The 25,678-nt window shown below is 41.0% G+C and overlaps 1 non-coding gene and 1 pseudogene across 1 annotated transcript; one reads left to right on the top strand and one right to left on the bottom strand.

Annotated features, from left to right (window-relative positions):
- Positions 1 to 1,023: 1,023 nt before the first annotated feature.
- LOC121030328 (tetraspanin-17-like) lies at positions 1,024 to 25,626 on the bottom strand (annotated as a pseudogene).
- On the top strand, positions 7,118 to 7,309 carry LOC121031191 (U2 spliceosomal RNA). Its single transcript, XR_005790607.1, has one exon. It is a non-coding gene; the product is annotated as a U2 spliceosomal RNA (small nuclear RNA).
- Positions 25,627 to 25,678: the final 52 nt, after the last annotated feature.

Genomic DNA, 25,678 nt, shown 5'->3' with positions numbered 1-25,678 from the left:
TGGGGGAGGGGCAGAGAGAGAGAGAGAGAGAGAGAGAGAGAGAGAGAGAGAATCGGAAACAGTTTCCAGGCTCCAAGCTGTCAGCTCAGAGCCTGAGGCAGGACTCGAACCCATGAACCATGGTATCATGACCTGAGCCAAAGTCGGATGCTTAACTGACTCAGCACCCCCCAGGCATCCCTGTTTTTTCTTCCTTAAAGCTTTTAGACTCTTCTCTTTTTCCTTGGTGTTCTTGGCCTATGTGCAGATATGCCATACGTATCTCTCTTTTTTTAATCTCTCTTTCCTGTTAATCAGATGATAGACTTCCTAGATTGACTCTCTAACTTTCTTATCTTCCGTGTTACTTTCCATCAGTACTTTGGAAGAAAGGCTTTCCTCTTGTCATCTGATAAGATATATTAGTTGCTATATATATAGTAGACTCAAGCTTCCTTGATCATTGTCTTCACAGCTTGGTCATCTGCTCAAACCTTGCTTGTTTGTTTTTGGTTTTCAAGGTTTTGTTTATTTTTATTTGAGTAGTAGTTTGTAGCCATCACTGAGAGACAAGGAAGGGAGAGGAAATTCTTGGATCTGTTTTATTTATTTTTTTAAGTTTATTTATTTTGAGAGAGAGAAAGCACACACGTGGAAGTGTGCAAATAGGGGAGGGGCAGAGGGAGAGAATCCCAGGCAGGCTCTGCACTGTCAGCACAGAGCCCGATGCGGGCTGGAGCTCATGAACCAGAAGACCATGGCCTGAGCCAGAGTCTGATGCTTGACGGACTGAGCTACCCAGGCGCCCCTCTTGGATCTATTTTAGAATCTGACACGTGAGGCTGAAGTGGGTTCCTGGCAGGGTCAAAGTCACACAAGTAGAGAAGACAGCTCTGAAGCTGCATGAGGGTGTGTTCCAAGCGACAGTAGGCGCCAGGCCTGCCCCACATAGCCATGCACAGAGAGGTGTGCCCCAGCCTGGCTGGACACCGCAGACCCCTCCCACCCCACTAGTCCACACCCTCTGAGCTGTGCCATTCCTGGTCTCCGGGAGAGCCCACCACACAATAATAGCTGAGATGGTGGCTCCCTGTGCACATTCACATAAACATACCCACCCTCTGTGCACACAGCTCCAGGACAGGCAGCACAGGCAGAGGCACACAGCTTTCTCCACATATGCCCAGCATACCCACACTCAAGCTCCCTATGGAACTCAGGTCCAAGCAGAAACGTCTGTGGCCATGCCCATCATGGGCACAGTGTCAGGGAAAGCGGGGGTATCCCTGGGGAGGCCAGGCAAGTGGCCATGGCCACTGTGGCAGCCTCACCAGTTGGCCTCCACTGCTTGATGTCACTCACAAGGCTCTGGGCCAGACCAAAGATCTGGAGGAGGGCGATGCTCACAAAGAGCCCAGCCACGACGATCAGGTTGTTCTGTGGCCACTTCTCAAATTGGCCAATGCAGCCTTTGGTATGGATGGAGCTCTGCTGCTCCAGCTCCAGTCTGAGCAGTACATCCTAGTCACACTGTACATTGAGGACATCTTCCGCAGAGTCCCTGATGCAGCAGGAGAAGGGCACCTCGCAGCGCTCCTGGCTGGGGTTCAAGTCGGTGCAGTTGAAATAGATATTGAGGTTCCAGTCATTAGGCCCTCAGGTTCCACAGCAAGACCAATATTCCTGAGCAAAGTAAATGAGGTTCTGGAGATCAGTGTTGTCCCGATAGGCCTTGATGTTTTTGTTTACGAGGAAATCGAGCTGGTCTTGAATCCAGTCCTTGAAAACGAAGACTAGGATCCCTGTTTTCAGCTCCAGGAAGAAGATGGGGACTAGGAACGCAGAAAAAGTTGAGCAGGAAGGTGTTCTCCCGCAGTGCCCAGATGCAGCGGGCACAGCCCACTGCCATGACGCCTCTAATCACTACAAACAGCCACACGGAGTGCAGGCTTCCCAGATCTGTCAGCACCGAGCTTTTGGAGAGAACCCACTTCTCACCCCAGGCCCAGAGGCTGTTGCCCAGAACCAGGATTCCAGCACCCGGAAGACAATGTTGAAGCCAAACAGGAAGCGCTACCTGTAGCAGCCCATCTCGGGGCCCCGGGGGTGCTGGTGCTTGTCAGGCTTGGGAGGCAGCCCGCTGCCCGGCCCTCCACAGGTGGCCCTGGATCAGAGCCACCGGGGCCCAGCGGGGTGGCAGTGGCTTCCAGGCACCAGAAGTACAAAGTTCAGATCTGACCTGCCCACGTCTGCTCAGTCTTTCAACAAACAAACAAACCAACCAACAACAAAAACGAGAGGGAACTGAACAACAGAGGCCTGAGGAAGTCCACCTGGCAACAAGAGTGTTGCTCCCCATCATTATGGGAACTTAGTCCACTGAAATCTTTGTTTCAATGTTCCTGCCAGTACCATTCAAGTAACTCGTTTTCTGTTGGTATCAAATAGATAATTCATTTTCTGTTCACAGTCAACGTTACTTGTACTCATACTCCTGTTTATTGATGATTTCTACTGCCTAATGGTATCTGTGCACAACTTTCTCATCTCTGGGGTCTTTTAGCTTTTTCTATCATAACAACGGCTTCCTTGTATTTTTCACAAAATGTTTCTGACATAATCTAATAATCTATCTAATCACCATCATTCCTGTTTGGGCAGGTCTTTTCTCAGGCCACTCTTCTTCTGGCAAAATCAGCGGTGGACCGGGAGTAGGGGGTGGGTCGGGAGATAACATCAAACAGACTTTGCCTGAGGAACCACACAGGGTTTCTTTTCTGCCAAGTGGGCTTTGGGTACAGCAAGCATTCAGAGGTATGGCTAGCCCTTTATAGTGATTTCAGATAAGATACTGAAACCTTAGGAGCCTCAATGGCCTCTTTGAGAGTGGAAATGATTGGATAGCACTCATCTATTTCATGGGATTGTTATGAAAATGAAATCAAATATTGTAAATTATAAGGCATTGCACAATGTAAACAACTAGCAGAATGCCTGGCATGTAATAGATGTTCCATCAACCGTGTATGAGTGTAACAGGATGCTATAAAGTGCCCAGTACCAAAATGGGCTCTTCAGGTCCACTGCTAAGAACTACAACATTAAGCACTACACAGGTCTTAGTCCAGCACTTTCCGATACGAGGGCTGCCTGCAGGGGCTTGCTGACAATGCCTGTCAGAAGAGCCAGCAAGTCTGCCCTCATTCTTTTTTTTTTTTTTTTAATTTTTTTTTTTCAACGTTTATTTATTTTTGGGACAGAGAGAGACAGAGCATGAACGGGGGAGGGGCAGAGAGAGAGGGAGACACAGAATCGGAAACAGGCTCCAGGCTCCGAGCCATCAGCCCAGAGCCTGACGCGGGGCTCGAACTCACGGACCGCGAGATCGTGACCTGGCTGAAGTCGGACGCTCAACCGACTGCGCCACCCAGGCGCCCCAGGTCTGCCCTCATTCTTGCCCACAAGGCCCTGGAGGAAGAAGTGGGGAGCTTTTAGGGCATGCCTTTGGGGAACTGCAGAGTTCTTGAGGAAAGGCTATTCCCTCTTCTTGCCAACCTGGTACAAAGGAGCAAAGGTACTTCCTCTTCTTGAAGCATAGGGAGGGAAGCTCCTGCGTGTGTGCGTGTGTGTGCATAACCACATCCACTCCCGCTCCGCTGAGTCAGGGGTGTATGAGAATCTCTAGTGTGAAGCTGCCAGCGCTGGAACTAGCAGAGATCCTGCTGACATCCCGTGTGGAGAAAGGGGTGGGAGAGGGATGATGGAGCTGGGAAAGAACAGATGGTCTTTAAAATTTTTTTTAATGTTTATTTATTTTTGAGAGAGGGAGACAGAGCACGAGCAGAGGAGGAGCAGAAAGAGAGAGAGAGAGACAGAGAGAGAAAGAGAGACAGAATCTGAAACAGGCACAGGCTCTGAGCTGTCAGCACAAAGCCTGACAAGGGGCTCGAACCCATGAACTGTGAGATCATGACCTGAGCCGAAGTTGGATGCTAACTGACTGAGCCAGCCAGGCACTCCAAGAATAGATGGTCTTTTTAAAAAGAAGTTTCTCCTAAAGCTACAATTTTTAATTAAAAAGACTAATTTTTTTTCCTTTTTAAAATGCCCTTTTTATAGTAAAATATAGCACACAGAAAAACATAAAATGTGCAGCCTAATGAATTATCAAGGCAATACCTGTGTAGCCATCACTAAAGTCAATAAATTAAACATTGCCAGCACCTCAGCAGTCTCCACCCATGTCTCTTCAAAATCAGAAAACAATCCCTTCCCACAAAGGTAACCATAACTTGATCTTTATCACAATCACACTCTTGCTTGTTTTTTTTTTCTCCACTTTTTTCATCTAAGTATGTGCCCTAAAGCACTACACTTTAGTATTGCTTGTTTGGGGACTTAATGTAAATGGAAGCATATCAATTTGTTTATATTACTGTTGATGGCATTTGGTTTGTTTCCAATGCAGGGCTATGATTAACATACTGTTATGAACACTCTTGTGCATGATTCCTGGTGTGTGCATGTATGCCTTTCATTAGGGGGTACAGCTGGGAGTGGAAATTTTAGATGACAGAGTATGGAATCCTCAACTTGAGTACAGAATGTTTTCCAAGTGGATTCTCAATGTACATTTGGGAAGCGGTTCTCCTTGCTCCACATCAAAAATGATAATTTGTACTCTGAGATAATGTATTTCTATATAAAAAAAAGGCTTTCAAGAAAATGAAAAAAAATAATGGTGGTATAATTAACAGGTTACTCTTTTTGAGTGACTTTACATGGCAAAATAAAGATCTAGTAGTTCCATTTTGGCCTGATTTTTCCCTTGAAATTCTACTGGACCATGACATCGCAAATGCTAGGAAACCATTGTCCTACACAGTATGCTAGAGATTGTTCCTACTTGTCTTAACATCAAAAGCCATTCGATGCATATAGTATCCAGCATCCAAAGTGCCCCTAATTTACCTTCTCTCTTGGTATTTATGCCTTTGTATAGACTTCCTACACTGAATAAAGGCTGATTTTTTTTGACCAATTAAAGTGTCAGTGTATGAATTCACAAGCTAGTTAATAAAAGACATTGCTGCTTCAACACTGGTCTTTTGGATCAGTCACACTGGGGGAAGTCAGTCACCATGTTGTCAGGATACTCAAGCAGCCCTATGGACAAGCCCACATAGAAAAGAACCCATTTACTAATAGCAACTTGCCAACCAAGTGATTGCACCAGCTTGAACAAGGAATCTTTGGACTCAGTCAAGCCTTCGGTGATTTCAGTCCTGTCTTTGGGTTTTCCAGCTAGACCCCAGAAATCATTAGGCAGACAAGCCATCCCCTGCTCCCTGTCTGAATTCCTGATCCACAGAACCATGAGATAATAATGTTTTAAGTCACCACATTCTGGGATGATTGTTACACAGCAAGAGATAATAATGACACACATGACCACCTAGGAAGTATCCTTGCCAAAAAGTTGAACCTGAATCTGAATATGCCTGTGTATCTAACTATAGGTTTAGAAGAAATAGAAGGACCAAGGAATGTGTTAAACAAGTGCCCCACAAGGATGAGATTAGCAGAATCCAGAATCCAGAAAATTCTACAGCATAAATGACTCAATTCCTTCAACTAGTAAATTGCAGGGTGGAGAGCAGTGAGGAGAATATAACATTAAAAGGTACTTAGAAGGTATGATAGATTGCATTATTCCCAATATATGTGGCCCTCTTTTTTGGCAGAATTATGCTTCCCTTTTCCACACTGACATCAGCTTTGGCCATTTGATTTTCTTGGACCAATGAAATGTGAGCAGATGTGATATTTGCTACCTCTGAGCAAAAAACATTTTTAAGGTTATTTATTTATATTTGAGAGAGAGAGTGAGAGAGCAAGCAAGCACAAGCTGGGCAGGGGCAGAGAGAGAGAGAGGGAGACAAAGAATCAGAAACGGGCTCCAGGCTCTGAGCTGTCAGCATAGAACCCAACGCAGGGCTCAAACTCACCAACTGTGAGATCATGACCTGATTACAAGTCAGACAGGGGACCTGGGTGACTCAGTCGGTTAAGTGTCTGACTTTGGCTCAGGTCATGATCTCATGGTTCATTAGTTAGAGTTCTGCATCAGGCTCTCTGCTGTCAGTGTAGAGTCCGCTTTGGATCTTCTATCCTCCTCTCTCTGCCCCACCCCTACTCACTCGCTGTCTCTCAAAAATAAATAAATGTTGAATAAATAAGTAAAAGTCATTGTGTTTTAACCATTTCTCATTTCCATCTGCCAGGCAGTGGGTGTTTCCCAAATAGGGACTATTTCTTCAGCCCAGGGCCTGGAGTGAAGCGTGTGCGAAGCTGACTTACAGTGGAAATTCACGTGAGGAAGAAATAAATCTGAGTTGTAGCAAACCACTGTGATTTTGGAGCTGTCTGCTACCACAGCATAGCTTAGTGTAATCTGACTCATGCAAGAAATGTTTCAGTCAAATAAAACAGATAAATCTCATTAGCATCTCAATATATGAAACCATTGTAGAAATTTGATTACTACAATTTGGAATTTTCCCATAGTAATAAGTTAACAAAAATAGTCTATCGACTTGAGTCCCAGAGTTGTCCCTTGACTCCCAGGGAGGTACAGAAAATATGGGAGCTGGGAGGATGGAGCTGAGCAATTCAGTTAGTGAGTTAGTACACAAACGAGGTGTTTGAATCAGGTCTCAGGAAGAACATATCAAAAGTAATCATTTCTTTTTTTTTTTTAATTTTTTTTAACGTTTATTCATTTTTGAGACAGAGAGAGACAGAGCATGAATGGGGGAAGGTCAGAGAGAGAGGGAGACACAGAATCTGAAAGAGGCTCCAGGCTCTGAGCCGTCAGCACAGAGCCCGACGCAGGGCTCAAACTCACAGACCGTGAGATCATGACCTGAGCCGAAGTCGGCTGCCCAACCGACTGAGCCACCCAGGCTCCCCAAAACTAATCATTTCTGACGAGAAAGATTTTTCTTCAGGAGCATTTTAACAATTCAGAGCAATATCAGGGCAAGATTCAGAGCACTGGAGAGATGTGGGGAGCTCTGGAGGTGGTAGCTTCCGCCTCAAGTGTGAAAGGGAAAGGTGTGGTTTAAGTAGAACCATTATCTCTTCTGTGCCTATTAGCTAAAATCAAAAGCAGTATCTCTTCTCACCAATTAAAAGCATCCGATGTTTTCTCTGCCTGTATACTGGGCATTAAGTTACTGCTTACAATTAGGAGATGGGTTGGGCGCTTGATCTATCCACTCCCTGCCTCAGCCTAAACTGCATTACTTCTAGGAATGATGCATTCCTTTGAGTTAATGACAGATGATTTTCTATTGTTCCCCTTGTCTCCTACAAAGTGCTCTAATTCACTCTTCACGAGGCTCCAGACTGCATTTCCACCATTTGTCCTGCAAGGATAGAATTTCCTGTAAGTGGAGTAGACAAACTAACTGCGCTTGAGCCACCTTGCCAGTATCACGTCCGAGAGAGTATTGTACAAGCAGACCACTTGGGTAGGGAGAGGCCTGAGCTGAAAGAAAGAAAAAGAGGCTGAGCCTGAGTCAGACCCCATTGCAAGAGACTATGTGGCAGCACATGTGATCCCCTGGAGGGCAAAGATGGGCAGCTGTGGTGGGGAAGAAAATCTGTGGACATTTAGAGAGGCAGCAGCAACCTTGATGGGTTGACTCCCAAAGGAGTCAAGTAAAGAGATCCCACCTCTCATTCCATCCCCTAAAACTAGGGTTGTCGTCTCTGGGAAAGAAGATGGGTGTATGAAGGCAGACACATGTCCCACCCCCATTCCCACTAGATTGACATTGAAGCTTTGTGTTGTTTTGTTCTTGAGACTAAAGTTGAGAAATGAGTAGGACTGAGCATTAGCAATGGGACTGGGAAGTTTTACAATTGGATGGGGACGTCATTCAGATATGAAGGGAACCCACTGCTCAGGGATTCCACCAGAGGAAGCTGGAAACAGGTAAACAGCTTCATGCTTCCACCCCAATGAATTGTTATGGCTCAATAATTAGGTTCCTTCATTAACCCTAACAATGCAACAACAAAAAGCAAAACCAAAAAACTATGGTTCAGATTTTTAGTGATACACCATTCACTTCAGATTTTTTTTTTTTAAGATTTTCCTTTTTTTTTTTTTTTTTTAAGTAAGCTCTATACCCAACATGGGGCTTGAACTCACAACCCGGATATCAAGAGTTGCATGCTTTACTGACTGAGCCAGCCAGGGCCCCTATGCCATCTGTTTCAAACTAGACAAATCTTGTCTTTGGCAATTGCCCTTCTTAATCTTTCCTCCCTTCTGCCTTCTCTCCCTTATCCTGCAGAAAAGCTGTGCCCCCCTGCTGCCCTCTGTGCAATTAACTAGAGCCAAACTTATGTACCATCAAGGACACTAAAAATAAATATCTATATTTTCTTTTAATATTTTGCCTACTGTGACCTACTTTTAGTTCAATTTCAAAAGCAAGGGAGTGAAGTGTGTCCTAAATAAACATGGCATTGAGCTCTGTTCCACCGTTTTGGCTGCATGGCTTTTTACCATAAACCAAAGTTGTTCTGTAGACAGTAAAAGTTTAAAAGATCTTCTGTGTCAATACATTGATATTCAAGTTCCAGAATTCCACTTGCCTCATCAAATATCTATTTCTTTGAGGGTCACTTCCCACTGATAATCCTGGTATTAAAGAACTCTAGTTAGTGTCACCTCTGAAGTGCCTGAATCACATGTAGAATTGCTTCCAACCCACCCATGTGTCTGAAAACACATTTTTCAGTGATTATAAAATCAAAAGCTGTGAATATTTCTTGCAAAGAGAGTATTTCATTAGCTAGTGTTATTTTAATTATTCATCTTTAATGAGGAATCTATGAATTGTCTTCAAAAATTCAAAATTAATAGGTAGACTGTCACCTAAAAAAAAAAATCAAGTTTTGGTCTGAAGGTTTCACAAGCATTTAGTGATTATTATCATAATTTAAATACTTCAGTTTAGGCAGCAAGATATATGTGAGTATTTTAAAAATTAGTTTTAATATTCACCCTAGGAGTTGTTAATGAACATTTTAAAGTGCTCTAATGGGGAATACAAACTCCAGGGGGTGGTTTGTGAGCACCAAAGGGCTCTAATCAGAACTTGGACTTGGAATCTGTGGCTACTACAGCTCCTTGAACTATTCATTTCTGAATCTACACTAGAGGATTTATTCTTTAACATAAGAGATGCTAGAAATAATTTTTATTAGTGAAACACATGATTTTTTGAGGTACGTGTACTGAACAAGAATCTCACCTGTATTTAAAAAAAATTTTTTTTTTAGTGTTTATTTATTTCTGAGACAGAGAGAGACAGAGCATGAGTGGGGGAGGGGCAGAGAGAGAGGGAGACACAGAATCAGAAGCAGGCTCGAGGCTCTGAGCTGTCAGCACAGAGCCTGACATGAGGCTCGAACTCACAAACTGCGAGATCATGACCTGAGCTGAAGTCAGTAGCTTAACCGACTGAGCCACCCAGGAGCCCCAAGAATCTCACCTTTAAAGAAATGGGGCATAAGTTTTGGATGAGTCCAGAATGGTGCTCTAGGTTTCGGTGTTTGTTTAGTTCTGTGCCTGCCACTTAATGCAGGATTCTGTCACCTGAGTCAATAAGAAGTGTGGCTGGATCCTGATTTAGGACAACATGATATCAGGTTCAAGTGCGTATTTTCATGCAAGGTTCTAATCAGGAGCCTTGAGCTCAGGGCATATATAAGGACTCTTTTGCTTGTTTGCTAATCAGTATTTGCACATGGAATTTGGTGAAACACTGACTTTCATCAGTTTCACTACCCAGTGGCCCTGTGGAGGGTGAGAAGGCCCAGGCTCTATGGGCACAAATTGGCAGAGGCCCCACCTAGACACTGACAATTGTGTGCTACCAAAACAGGCTTAGCCAGTGAACATTTGGTCCACAAATAGTTACCATGAGATGTATTTAATGAGAAAAAGATAGAGAGAAAGCCAAATAGAAAAAAGAAAATGTACTTACAATTGCAAATATTTAAGGAAAATTCATAGAGAAAAATGTATTTTGTCTGCATAACAATAATAATGTAAACAAATGATATAGGGCTTACTATATAAATTATATGTGTTCTAAACTCTCCCTATACATAAACATATACATATATTCATTTAATACTTGCCCCAGCTCGATGAATAAATACTATAATCATATTCTTAACTCCATTGTACCAACCAGAAAACAGGGGCACAAAGTGTGACTTGTCCTCGATCATACAGAGTGAGTAAGTGGACAAGCAGTGATTTGAACCCAGAGAGTCTAACTCCAAAATCCAGGCTCTCACTGTTCTAGAAACCAGAATTTTTTTTCTGAAAAATAACCGTCTCTATGTAAGTAGGAGCCACAGGAGTCTATAGGGTTAAAGAAAACTGGATTTGCTGTAAGAGCCCAGGGGGAAAACTAAGGAATTCTGAGGTTTTCCTTGGCTTGAGAAAAGGCCCTTACCAACAAGAGATTTTTCTGTCAGGCATCATTTGGGCAGCAGGGCTTCTGCGATGAATTAAAAATAAAGACCTGTCACTTGGTTGATGATGTGTATAACAGTTCTCCTAGACGCAACAAAGCTGCCGAGTATTAGGAGACTTTGAAGAAAAAGGCAGGCAGCAGACAAGCTGTTTCTCTCTCTTCCACATTTGACTTCCTTCCTTTTATATCTCTCTCTATCATCCCATACTAGAACAACTGTTCACACATGTGAGGTTACTGATCTCAGTCACAGCAAAACCTTCCTTCATGAAGCCATATTTTTCTCTATTCCTTTCAATCCCTAAGGCAGGGCAAGAGCTGGATAATCCAATCACTCACACAGTTATTTGGTAAACTCTCTATCTGCAGCTATAAAACTGATCTTGCATCTTGCTTTTGCAAAGTTCCTCTTTGGTCATGGTTTTTTGAGGGCATAGAAACCACCAGCCCACTGCCAGCAATCTATGGATGCCCTTTACCATTTACTTTCTTTAATTCCTAAAACATAATTTTACCCACATCTTATAGAAGTGAGTGTTTGTAGGTCTACTTGGGGCCTTTTTCCATTTCCCTGTCATGGAGGGAATATGGTGTGTATCTCCTATTATCCTCTGTTTTCAGCCTAGCTCTGTGTTTACTCAGGATCCTGGCAAACCACTCACTCAACCACATCACAGGACTATAGGAAACTAACTGTGAGCTCAGCAGACTAACATAATGGCTCTGGGGGCCGCCAGATCCACAAACACTTCAAGGGTCTAGGATTTTTAGGGTTCTTATGCCTACCCCTTGGCAAGTTGCAAATTCTTTTTTAAAGAATCACCAATATTCACATAATCAGATTGATTTTATGTAAAAATATGATAACTAATTTATTTATTCATCAAATTTGAACTGAGACCAAGAATTGAACCCAACACTAGAAATTCAAGAGAAAAAAGATATGGATGCTGCTGATTTGTTGGGAGTTGTTTTGCTTGTAGTAAGTTGCTTGTAAGCAATTTAAAGTAACTTAAACAAAAAATGAAATTTATTGACATTAACTGTGAAGTCTGAGCATAAATTTCAGGCATGGATGGATCAACGAGCTCAAATTATTTCATCAGGACTCCCTTTCATCTTTTCATCTCTGCTCATCTTTGTCTCTCTTTGTGTTCTGGCCTCATTTTCCCTTACTGAAGATAAATTTTCCAACATGACCTGAACCAATGGCTGTAAGAAGCTCCAGCTGAAATCATTCTCAGAGCTCAAAATAGCAGAGGAATAGAGACTTTCTCTCTCTCAGAATCCATCTATCAAAAATCAAGGAAGATTCTGATTGGCTGAAGTTGATCACATGCCCCGTTGATTAACCACTCTCTGGCCAGAGGACTAGAATATTCAAATTGGTCATGCTTAGGTTACCTGCTTTCCCCTCAGATGATGAATGTTCAACCCCAGTTGTACAACATGAAATGCATTTCCCACAGAAAGAAAAGGGTGATAGATAGAAACAAAGAATAGGTAATCACTGTGGTAGCCTGCCTCAAAGATGACTCCACATGATTTTTACCTCCTGGTATTTACATCCTTGCATAAGCTTCTATACTATATCATGGCTAGCCTGTGTGACCAATAGAATCCTGCAAAAGTGATGCTGTATGACCTTCAAGGCTAAGTCATAAAAGATATTGCAAGCCCTTATCTTGCTCTCTCTTGGATGACCTACTCTGAAGGAAGCCAGCTATCATGTTGTGAGGATGTGCATGCTGCCCCATGAGGAGATCCCTGTGGAGAGGAGCTGAGGCCTTCTTCCAACATCTAGTTCCAACTTGGTAGTCACTTGAGTGTGCCATCTGGGAAGTAGATTTTCCAGCCCTAGGGAAGCCTTCAGATGACTACATCTGTGGCATATACCTTGACCACAACTTTGTGAAAGACTTGAGCCTGAACTACCCAGCTAAGCTGCTTCTCAATTCTTGAACGGCAGGTGCTGTGAGATCTGTGAGATCATAAAATTTTATTTTTCTCTCAAGCCATTAAGTCTTGGAGTAATTTGTAACCAGAAATGGGTAACAAATATATCCAGGTAGCTCATTGCCCAGCCTAAAGTCATAGACATTATATAACTAACTTTAATTTGTGAGTGGAAAAGGAAGATAGAGGAGATGGAAGAGAAGCCTCTGGCAGTTTTATAGAGGAGACCACCTTTGAGCTCGGCTCAAGGATGAATGTAAGAAGGAACTGAATTCAGGCCAAGGGAATAGCATGAACAAAGGTTCTGAGCCTTGGAAGTGTTCAGAGAAATGCAAACAGAATAGCGTGGTTGTAATTAAGGCAGTGGTTCATCAGAATCACAAGGAGGGCTTAAAAAATCAACAGATACTCAAATTCTAGCCCTAGAGAATCTGATGATTAGGAAACACTGGTTTGGGTTTCCAAAGTTGTTTTTGGGTTTTGGTTACTTGGTTAGCTGATTGCTGTGAAGGTGTATGTGTCTGCTACAGTGTTTTTCAGTAAGGTCTTTGGGCCATATGCTACAGAAAGCAGAAAACATAGGCTCTTGAGGCCAAATCAATCCTAATTAAATAGGATATAAGTGAACAGATAGAATGGAGTCCAGGGATCTGAATTTTAATGAACATTTTAGGAGATTTTATACACGTTAGTGCATTCATGTACAAGCTTGAGAGATGGGTGAATTATTCAAAACCCAGGAAAGAATTGTTTTGGGGAAATAAGGAGAGTTTCAAGGAGGTGGTAAATTCAAAATTGGTTTTACATTTATGCCATAGTGATATAAAAAATATGCTTAAGTGAAAAGACTACCAGAAAATATACCAAAATGGCCGTTGTTGGATTATTGTGGTGGCATTGCAGATGCTGGGTTTTGTTTTTGTTTTTATTTTTTGTGGTATAGGTACATTACCACTATGACTTAAAGAATGCTTTTCAGAAAGTTTAAGGGACTATGTTAATGCTGTGGAGAAGTCAAGTTGGACAAGGGTTGAAAAGAGGTCATTGGTCTTAGCAAGTAGGAGGTCACTGGAGACCTTTGGATGAGGGGGTGGAAGCCAGATTACAATGGTTGGATTCAGTGGTTGGGGAGGAAGTAGAGGGAGCCAGTATAGACCACTAGTTCAAGAAGTTTGGCAGCAAAGGCAAAATTTAAAATAAAATTGTTCCTTTTTTTTTTTTTTTTTTACTGATTATAAAAGTAATACTTGTTCATTATATAAAATTGGGTAATTCAGAATATTAAGAATAGAATAATAGTCACCCATAATCCCACCACCAAAGCCAAACCATGTTAATAGTTTGGTATATTTGTTGAACATTTCCCCTTTACAACAGTGCTTTGCAGTACAGAGGACAGCTCAAAATCATCCACATTATTCTCAGTAAAGGAAACTAAGGCCCAGAAAGAGACTTTCCTGAGACACTAAAACAGTCCATAAGAAAGAGTTTAGTTTCCATAGTGCTTTGACTTGTATTTCCTGGTTGCTCTGTGCCCACCCTACAGCAGAAGTGGCTAGTCTAGCCCTTTCCTCGTGCCCAACCATATCCTAAACATATTTCAGCTGCAGCGCCTCTTAACATTCCACTGCACCCATGAATTCACATTCTTTTTTAAACAATAATTTTACTTAATTAATTTATATATATATATATATATATTTTTTTTTAATTTGAGAGAGCGTGTGTATGCACATGAGTGAGCAGAGGAGGGGCGGGGGGGGGGGGTGGGGGAGAGAGTGAGAGAGAGATAAGGAATCCCAAGCAGGCCCCGCGCTCAACATGGGGTCTGACCCAGGACTTGATCCCACAACCTACGATCATGACCTGAGTCAAAATCAAGAGTCAGTCATTCAAAGAACAGAGCCACCCAAGCTCCCCTGGATTTACATTCTTAAATCATCCATTAGGCCTGCTGTCTCTGATAGTAGGACCTGGGTCTCATCTCATTCATCCTGATATTCCCAGATCTTAGCACAGCATTTGACACAGAATCATTGCACATTTCTGGAATGACAGATAATGGGTGATGTTTGGTATAGTAACTGATGCAGTTTTCATTCTCAGTATTTCCTGCTTCTTCGTAATAGCTCCCCCATTCTGGGAGCAGCTAGGGTGTCCTATGCACAGACTGCCTTGGGGTAAGAATAACACAATAGAACTGAAGTCAAATGACTTGGCTTTTGCCTTTCAAAAGCTCAGGTAGGGTATAAACAACAGATTTGGAAGGCCAGCTGAAGAGCTGATTTACTGACTCCCTGACTGAACATGGTCTAATTGGGAAGAGAAAGGAAAGTTGAGGAAAAGGAAGCAAGTGAGATACTGGTGTTTGTTCCCTCCAGAGCAAGGGGTCTGCTGAATCCCCCCTTGCCAAATCCCAATTCCAGAATAGAGCTTGCAGAGTTAATAAAACACCAGTTAATAAAACACCTGCTTCAGTGTGGCATTAGAAGAATATGGAAGGAATGGCCATGTGGAAAGTCTAGACCAGCACACTGTCCAACAGAAATATAATTTGAGCCACTTATAGTTTTCAATATTTTAGTAAGTAGCCACATTAAAGGAAGTAAAGAGAAACTGGTGAAATTAGTTTTATTAAAATATTCTATTTAACCTAATATATTAAAATATTATTTTGACATGTAATCAATATAGAAATCATTAATGAGATATTTTGTATTCTTTGTACAAAGTCTTTGAAATCTAGTATGTATTTTACAGTCATAGCACATCCTAATTTAGATTAGCTATATTTCAGTCATGTGTTCAGTATCCACCTGTAGTTGGAGGCCACATTACACAGCACAGGTCTGAATAATCAAACGTAAAATAACTCTATGGAATGTCCAATATCCCAACTGAAAATTGGAGCCATAGAATACATATGTTTAAATTTTATTTATTTATTTGGGGGGGGTGGTGCAGAGAGAGAGAAGGAGAGAGAAAATCCCAAGCAGGCTCCACGATCAGTGCGGAGCTCAATCCCATGACTGCGAGATCATGACCTGAGTCAATATCAAGAGTTGGATGCTTAACCAAATGAGCCACCCAGGTGCCCCTGGAGCCATAGAATATTTTTTATGTGCTCAAGAATATCATTGACAAGGCCCAAAGAGCCAGATGACCTAAGAACATCTTGTTCCAGGCTGAGGGGGACCTGATCTAACACTGATCTGCATGAGCTGAGTGGACAGAGGGCCGTATGGATGTCTCAGTGGATGCCACGGAGAGATGGCAGTTCAGAGACCCCTTCACATGGGGTCCACACTCTGTAAATTCCCAGGAACTTGGACACCACCCTGGAAAAAGATGAAAGCCCATCCCATCATGATTAAGTTTCCACCATTTAGTAGAATAGGGCAGGGTGCAAAGGAAGTTCTATATAGAAAAAGAAAGTTACACTTTGTGGACAGAGATTCAAATGCATTACAAAAACAATGAATGAGGGGGTGCCTGGGTGACTCAGTTGGTTAAGCTTCTGACTCTTGACTTTGGCCTAGGTCATGATCTCACAGTTCATGGCTTCAAGCCCTGAGTTGAATTCCGCGCTGACAGCAGAGCCTGCTTGAGATTTTTGCCCTCTCTCTGCCCCACCCCTGTTCACACTCTCTATGTCTTCCTCAAAATAAATTAAAACATAAATAAATAAACAAGAACAATGGATGAAGATAACTAGAATTGAGGCTGTTGTAAGCCCCGTCTGCTGTTTTCTTATAGGTTGCCAAAAGGTGATTTAAAGGAAGATGTGGCTGTTTATCAAGCCAACAGTCAGGAAAAAAAGGCGGGAGATATGGAACTCTTCTACTAAAAGATAATCAAAGGACCCCTGGGTGGTTTAGTCAATTGAGCATCGGACTCTTGATTTCAGCTGTGGTCATGATCTCACGGTTCGTGAGTTTGAGCCCTGCATCAGGCTCTGCTCTGATGGTGCAAAGCTTGCTTGGGATTCTCTTTCTCTCCTTCTCTCTCTCTGCCCCTGTCCCATGCATACCCTCTCTCTCAAAATAAATAAATAAACTTAAAAAAAAAGATATTCAAGAAATATAACAATGAAATGTTAATATATTGAAGTTTTGTAGTGACTGGATACTGATTTAAGCAAATAAACCTAAGCCATTTTGAGGAAGTTGGAGAAATTTGTATTTTAATTGAGTTATTTGATGATTGGTAATTTGGATACTATTGTGGTTATGGGGGAAAATGTCCTTATCTCTTTGAGATGAATATTAAAAAATGAGGGATAAAATGTCATTTTACTTGTAGACCAATGTTCATAGCAGCCTTATTCACAGTAGTTCCAAAATAGAAAAAAAAAAATCCACTGATGAATAAATAAATAAAATATAGTATATCTAAACAATGGAATATTATTCAGCCATAAAGTATTGATTCATTCCACAACATGAGTAAACCTTGAAAATATTATGCTAAATGAAAGCAGCCAGTCACAAAAGGCCATAAATTATGATTCCACTTATATGAAATGTCTCTATGTAATATGTAAATGTATAATAGAGACAGAAAGTAGATTAGTAGTTGACTGGGGCTGGGGATGTGGAGGGAAGTGGGGTTGACAGCTAGAGGATTTAAAGTTTCTTTTTGGGGCAATAAAAATATTTTAAAATTGATTCTAGTAATGGTTGGACATATCCATCTGTAAATATACTAAAAACATTAAATTGTGCTCTTTAAATGAGTGATTATATGCTATGTGAAGTATACCTCAATAAAGCTGTTTTTTATTTTTATTTTGAGTTTATTTATTTTGAGAGAGACAGAGAGAGTGAGCGGGGGGGGGGGGGGGCCCGCGCGGAGGGCAGGAGAGGGAGAAACAGAATCCCAAGCAGGCTCTGCGCTGTCAGCTCAGAGACTGATGCAGGTCTTGATCCCATGAACCATGATGAGATCATGATCTGAGCCAAGATCAAGAGGCAGGCATTTAACTGAGTGACCCAGGTGCCCCAATAAAGCTGTTTTTTAAAAAGCAGGAAAGAAGGGAAAAGAGCCATGCTGTATAATTTTCTTTAAAACAAGGGAAAAAAGGAGCAAATATAGCAAAGTTAACATCGTTACATCTAGGTGCTAGATATATGGGGGTTCATTATGCAATTCTCTCTACCTTTTTGTATATTTGAAATTTTTTTTTAATGAAGAAAGGAGGGTAGTAGTTCTAGTTTAACATCCATGCTCTTGGGCATAAATTTGAGAAGCCATTCCCTTGCCTTTACCAACTGCATAATAAAATGGAGGACAACAGCACCCTCCTGCCTTTTGGGGGTACCTATAATGCAGGAGTTGCCTGAGTGGGATAGTAAATATTATTTCATTTCCTTTACTATTGAAAGCTCTCTGGGGAGTAGTCAGGTGATATCTGGAGAACCAAGCTATGGGAGCTGACTGATAAAAATGACCTCTCACCCTTCCACGCCACTACAGAACTAAAGGGAGCCTTGCACTGGCAGAGCAGAATCATGAGAAAGAAATGAAAAGAAGGGAGAAGGGAGACAGAGGGAGGAAGGAGCATTATAGTTGTGTGTAACTGTAAGAAAATGTTATTCATAAAAAGGAAATCCCAGAAATCAGAGATTGTGAGACCATTATTTGCTTTATAAAAATATTTCTAATGCTTTATAAAAACATAAAATTAATTTTTTTCAGTAATATATGCAAATACATGTAATGATAAAGCCAATAGTTGTATAGCACTATATTCATTGTTCCACTTCCCATATAATTAACTTGTTTAATCTTCATGATAATCCCCATTTTACAGCTGAGACCACTTCAGGTTGAAAACTCACACAACAACCAAGGGACAGACCGAAGCTTCTAGTGTCAGGCTTTTTAACTGCCACACTTGACCGCCCCCCCTCAATAAGACACAAAAGGGCTATTCCCCTCCCCAGGAGCCACCACTGCTACCCACTTCCTGGTGATCCTTCCAGAAGATAGATAATTCAAGGAAACTTTTCTTTTGCAGCCTCATTCAAGCCCACTTTTCAATCTGCAGTTTGGAGAATGGATTCAAATGCTCCTTTCCATCCACACGGTTAGTTCTGACCCATAAACTGGGAAGTCCCGCAGGCACCCACAGAGAGGCACAGCCTGTTACATTGCCACCTGTAAGCCCACAGACCCACAAACAAGGGGCCTCTGATTTACTAGGCTTCTCCCTGCTGGTCCACAGAGTAGTTAATCTTCTGCCCCGGGGCAGCCTTTGACAGCTCCCAAAGGTCCCGTGAAGTACTCTTTTCAAAGTGAAATTCTCAATCAAATAAACTTGAAACAGACTTGGTCTGGATCCAGGTACAGACCTGGCCCACTCCCCGCCCCCCACCAAACCCCCAGGCAGCAGTTGGCTACACTTCACTTCCTGGGTTTTTTGAATCCTCTGGTGCAGACTACGGTTTTCCTTCAATAAAACAGTGATTTAAAACCTTCATTCTTCCTGTTTTAAAACTGTGCCAAGGCATAATCATTCTGTCTTCACCAAGGAGTACACAAAAATCAACTGGGGCTCTGCAGCCACCCCCATGGCGGATTGTCAGGTAATCCTTTCTTAGAAACCGCCCCCCCCATCTGCTTTTTTTTTTGAAAAATCTCTTTTATCCAATTAGAACTATTTTTTCGTTTCTCCTTTTTTTTTTTTTTTGAAATTTTATTTGAATTCCTTCTAAGCATTCAGTTTCACCTTAGACATTCAGATTCTTCCTGCTGTTAGGTTAGTGCCTACAGATTCTCCTCACCTCTACCAGGAACTTCAGTGGTTTTCTGATGGTGACGATAAAAAGGAAAGTTTTCCTTTTTAAACTCTAACTGAAAAAAAAAAAAAAAACAGTGCAAACGATGATTGCCTGTGGGGTAGTGGTGGGGAAAAGTTTTTGTGAGGGGCAAAAGTGTATAGTAATCTTCTAATATCTCCACAGTTTACTTGTTTTAATGTTTATTTTATTTTGCCAGACAGAAAGCATGAGCAAGTGTGAGTGGGGAGGAGCAAGGAGAGAATCCCAAGCTGGGACTGACTTTGGGCTTGATCTTCAGAACTGTGAAATCATGACCTGAGCTGAAATCAAGGGTCAACGCCTAACCGACTGAGCTACACAGGCCGCACCCCCCCACCCCGCCATAGTTTAGATTAATGATATTATCAGATAAAATTCAGAATGACCATAAATAAATAATGAAGAGTTTGTGGATTTTTGCCTCAGCCTGTGAATACAAAAGCTAAAGGCTCTTTCCATCTGAGTGATCTCAGATGAAATACCAATTTAATTGATTCACTTAGCAAATATTTATTAAGGACCTTCTCTGTTGAAAGCATTATTAGTAAAGGTAACAAAAAACTTTATTTGGTTATCTAGACTATTTATTTATAGGATACTAAAATTCCAGATAATTAAGAATAGCCAAAATGACTTAGCATATAAGATGCTGCACAGAGTGATTTTATTACACTTTCACATTGCCTTTCAGTATTTTCTGGCCTTAAAATTGTTAAAGAAGGGGCACTTGGGTGGCTCAGTCGGTAAGTGTCCGACTTCGGCTCAGGTCAAGATCTCATGGTTTGTGAGTTCGAGCCCTGCATTGGGCTCTGTGCTGACAGCTCAGAGCCTGGATCCTCCTTTGGATTCTGTGTCTCCCTCTCTCTCTGCCCCTCCCCCACTCATGGTGTCTCTATCTCTCATAAATAAACATTTTTTTTTAAATTGCTAAAGGATAGATTTCTAAAAACAGTAAAATCACGTCTCTCAAAAAGAGCAGATATAAAATGAACCCATGTTAAAAATTTACCTAATTCATTATTTAGTGAAGAAACTGGAAATGCATTATAACTGGGTTCAAAGGAAAAGTCAAAAGAACACCATTTTTTCTTTTTTTTTAAGAATCACCATTTTATATGGAGTAAAGAAATGTTGAAATGAATTCACAAAGGGACACAAAACTGGCATTTTTCACTTAGGTGGGGATTTTAAGGGTGTGGGGGGAAGTCAAATTAAACCACCACACCACAATTCCACCATGGACTTTATCTGCATGACATAGGTAATTATTTTGCATTGCTATCACCTATATACAAATTGAGTTATAAAATAGCTCAGTGAAAAGCTTGAATCAGATAAAGCAAAGGGTGGGCTCTAGGAAATCAATTTTTCATTAGAAACATCCAGTAATTTCTTTCGCTTATTCTAAATTTCCTTACAGAATGAATTCCCAAAATAAAAAAAATAAATAAGGGGCGCCTGGGTGGCTCAGTCGGTTAAGCGTCCGACTTCGGCTCAGGTCCTGATCTCGCAGTCCATGAGTTTGAGCCCCGCGTTGGGCGCTGTGCTGACAGCTCAGAGCCTGGAGCCTGTTCCGGATTCTGTATCTCCCTCTCTCTCTGACCCTCCCCCATTCATGTTCTGTCTCTCCCTGTCTCAAAAATAAATAAACGTTAAAAAAAAATAAAAAAAAAATAAGTAATGCTATTCACTCAGTGCTTTCCCAGTGTTAAGCAATATACTAAGAACTTTATATACATTATCATTAGGTAGATATTAATATTAATATATTACAGATAAGATAACTGAGACCAACTTGTCCAATATCCCAATATTTACTTATTTATTCAAGTATAATTGACCTACGGTATCTTATTAGTGTCAGGTGTACATCATAGTGATTTGATATTTTTATGCTTTATGAAATGATCCCCTTGATAAGATACCATCTGTCACAGGGGCGCCTGGGTGGCGCAGTTGGTTGAGCGTCTGACTTCAGCCAGGTCACGATCTCGCCGTCCGTGAGTTTGAGCCCCGCGTCAGGCTCTGGGCTGATGGCTCAGAGCCTGGAGCCTGTTTCCGATTCTGTGTCTCCCTCTCTCTCTGCCCCTCCCCCGTTCATGCTCTGTCTCTCTCTGTCCCAAAAATAAATAAACGTTGAAAAAAAAAAAAAAAGATACCATCTGTCACAATACAAAGTTATTACAATATTATTGACTAAACTCCCTATGCTGTACATTATATACTGGTGACTTATTTTATAACTGGAAGTTTGTACCTCTTTTTTTGTTTTAATGTTTCTTTATTTTTGGTGGGGGGAGAGGAGGGAAAGAGAGAGAGAGAGAGAAAGAGAGAATCCTAAGCATGCTCTGCACTGTCAGCTTAGAGCCTGACTTGGGGCTTGATCCCATGAACCATGAGATCATGACGTGAGCTGAAATCAGGAATATGATGCTTAAAGGACTGAACCTCCCAGATGCCCCAGGAAGTTTGTACCTCTTAATCCCCTTCTCCCTCAACCTCTCCCACCTCTGATAAGCAACAGTTTGCTTCCTGTATCTATGAATCTGTTTCTGTATTGTTTGTTTGCTAGTTTTGTTTTCTGGATTCCTCATATAAGTGAAATCAGTGTTCCAATATTGAAGTGAAAGTGACTGATTCCAAAGCTCTCAACGGTTTTCAAAAAATATGTAAGATAATGACCAAATTAAAAAAAATTAACATATAGTAGAATTGACATTTTGTTGGCATATAGTTCTATGAATTTTAACACACGTGTAGATTGCTGTAATCACAACTACAATCAGGATTCAGGACTGTTCTATCACCCTCCCACCAAATCTCCCTGCAGTCACCCTCCTTTGTAGTCATATCCTTTCCCTACTGCTGGCAGCTACTGTCTGTTCTCTGCTGCCATACTTTTGCTTTTTGATAATATCAAAAACATGAAATCACACAGTATGTAAGCTTTCAAAGAATTTAAAAATTTTTGAAATACTTATAGTTTCACAGAAAGTTGTGAAAAATAGTACAAAGAGATCCTGATACCCTTCACCTGGTTATCCCAATGCTGGAATCTTAACCTAACTATAGTGCAATATCAAAACCAGGACATTGACCTTGGTAAAACCCACAGCCCTCATTCCACATTCATCAGTTTTACATGTACTCATTTGTTGGTGAGTATACAGTTCTATACAGTTTTATCACAGGTGAGGATTTGTGTAACCACCACCATAATCAAGACACACAATTGTTCCATCACTGCAAAAACCCTTGTGTGACCCCCTTATAGTCACAAATTTTGGAAGGATTTCTTTATATGTCCCCCATCCTTTTAAAAAAGACCTACTATAGGGGTGCCTGGGTGGCTCAGTCGGTTAAGCATCTGACTTTGATTAAGCGTCATGGTCCATGGGTTGGAGCCCCGAGTTGGGCTCTGTGCTGACAATTCAGAGCCTGGAACCTGCTTCAGATTCAGTGTCTCCCCCCTCTTTCTGCCCCTCCCCAGGTTGCACTCTGTCTCTCTGTCTCCCCAAAATAAATAAATATTAAAAAATTTTTTTCTTATGGCACAAGTACAGACACTCAGATCAATGGAACAGAATAGAGAACCCAGAAATGGACCCACAAACATCTGGCCAACTAATCTTTGACAAAGCAGGAAAGAATATCCAATGGAATAAAGACAGTCTCGTCAGCAAGTGGTGCTGAGAAAACTGGACAGCATAATGCAGAAGAATGAACCTGGACCACTTTCTTACACCATACACAAAAATAAACTCAAAATGATGAAAGACCTAAATGTAAGACAGGAAGCCATCAAAATCCTTGAGGAAAAAGCAGGCAAAAACCTCTTGGATCTTGATTACAGCAACTTCTTACTCAACACATCTCTGGAGGCAAGGGAAACAAAAGCAAAAATGAATGACTGGGACCTCATCAAAATAAAAAGCTTCTGCACAGCGAAGGAAACAACCAGCAAAACTAAAAGGCAGCCGAATGGGAAAAGATATTTGCAAACGACATATTAGATAAAGGGTTAGTATCCAAAATCTATAAAGAACTTATCCAACTCAACACCCAAAAAACAAATAATCCAGTGAAGAAATGGGCAAAAGACATGAATAGACACTTGTCCAAAGAAGACATCCAGATGGCCAACTGACACATGAAAAAATGCTCAACATCACTCATCATCAGGGAAATACAAATCAAAACCACAATGAGATACCACCTCACACCCGTCAGAATGGCTAACATTAACAACTCAGGCAACAACAGATGTTGGCGAGGATGCAGAGAAAGAGGATCTCTGGTGGGAATGCAAGCTGGTGCAGCCACTCTGGAAAACAGTATGGAGGTTCCTCAAAAAATTAAAATAGAACTACCGTATGACCCAGCAATTGAACTACTATGTATTTATCCAAGGGATACAGGTGTGCTGTTTCGAAAGGACACATGCACCCCGATGTTTATAGCAGTCCTATCAACAATAGCCAAAGTATGGAAAAAGCCCAAATGTCCATTGATGGATGAATGGATAAAGAAGGTGTGGTATATATATACAATGGAGTATTACTCAGCAATCAAAAAGAATGAAATCTTGCCATTTGCAACTACGTGGATGGAACTAGAGGGTATTATGCTAAGTGAAATTAGTCAGTCAGAGAAAGACAAATATCACATGACTTCACTCATATGAGGACTTTGAGAGACAAAACAGATAAACATAAGGGAAGGGAAGCAAAAATAATATAAAAACAGGGAGGGGAACAAAACAGAAGAGACTCTTAAATATGGAGAACAAATTGAGGGTTACTGGAGGGGTGGTGGGAGGGGGGATGGGCTAAATGGGTAAGGGGCATTAAGGAATCTACTCCTGAAACCATTGTTGCACTATATGCTAACTAATTTGGATGTAAAATTAAAAAAAAAATAAAAAATATACATATAAAAAATAAAATAAAAAATTTTAATGACCTACTGTAATGAAATTAAACAGAATTAATCCAATCCTTTTTTGTACCATAATATTTACTTTGTTTTTTACTGACTTGATTACTTTTGGAAATAAATACTATAATAAAAATTTTTCAGTTTTTTTGCTATTCTTCTTTTCATTTTGTGATTATTATTGAAAATAATTTTGTCACATAGACAGAGTGTGTTAAAAAGTGATCTATCCCAGGTAGGTCACTATGCTATGTGGGTCATTATTTGGAAACCAGAATCTTGGACTTTCCCAGGCATCCAGATATGTAGTTACCCATCACTAAAAATTAGTTCAAACTCTTATAGTTGTTGAGCCAAATGGAAGAAACTTACAATAACTTTTCCTCTTCAGTACTTTTCTAAAAAACAAATTTTATAGTGAAAAGTATAACATGTGGGTGGGGTGCCTGTGTGGCTCAGTCGGTTAAGCATCCCACTCTTGATCCCAGGGTCATGAGTTTAAGCCCCGCCTTGGACTCCATGTGGGGTGTGTAGCTTACTTTAAAAAAGGGGGGAAAAAAGCATAACATGTTAAACCTATAAAAAAATGTCTATTTTGGTAGTAAATATATGAACTATGGAAATGGAATAAATCAAACTTGTCTTTAAGTTAAAAAAAGACTTTTTAAAAGGAAAAGTAGTTTCCAAACCTATAAAATCTCAATGCTTCCTTGGGGCTCTTCCCCCCCCCCCATCTAATCATATTTATTATTTTAAGATAAGAAAAACTGCAGACAATCCATTTCTAATTTTTTTCTATCTGCATATAACTTAAAATAAATTTTATTCATAAAGAAGATTGCTGCTTAAGAATTACCAGAATACTATTCAACCATATTGATTTGTGAGGAACTCTGTCTTTTTACTGGCCCCATCCATATGTTGTTTCTGTCATGGGTTAATATTTATTATAAACGTAAGGATGGTTCCCACTCTGCTCAAGTAATCCCTTTTGCATTCTCTGGTCTGTTGAGCCTCTAGTCGTGATAGCATTTTTCTCCTAACCTGGACAGAAACATTCCATTCAGCTACTGATGGCGTATCTTATTTGCAGGCCCGTGGGCTGGAATAATAAAGAAACCAAACATTAATGAGAGGGGGCAACAAGGGGACGTTTTTGCTATTTCATTTTTATTGACTCTTTTAATGAATAGTTTGCTTTTTCATTTTTATTGACTCCTTTTATATGTAGTCTCTTTTCTATATAATTGGAGTTATAAGCCAAGACGTGGTAAACTTTCAGAGCTGACTTAATGAATTCATTACCGTGATTGGATATACACATTGTGGTTCTTGGTGACTGGCTTTGCCCCGAGGTCCACAGACATGGCTACTAATGAGCACAGTAGAACACTGCTCCTTCAGGTAAGAGGCGTATTC

This window comes from Herpailurus yagouaroundi, unplaced genomic scaffold (genome assembly GCF_014898765.1).
Source record: "Herpailurus yagouaroundi ecotype Mexico unplaced genomic scaffold, PumYag 140, whole genome shotgun sequence".
NCBI classification, from domain to species: Eukaryota; Metazoa; Chordata; class Mammalia; order Carnivora; family Felidae; genus Herpailurus; species Herpailurus yagouaroundi.
The sequence above is the reverse complement of the archived record's forward strand: the minus strand, read 5'-3'. Positions and strand labels throughout refer to the sequence as shown.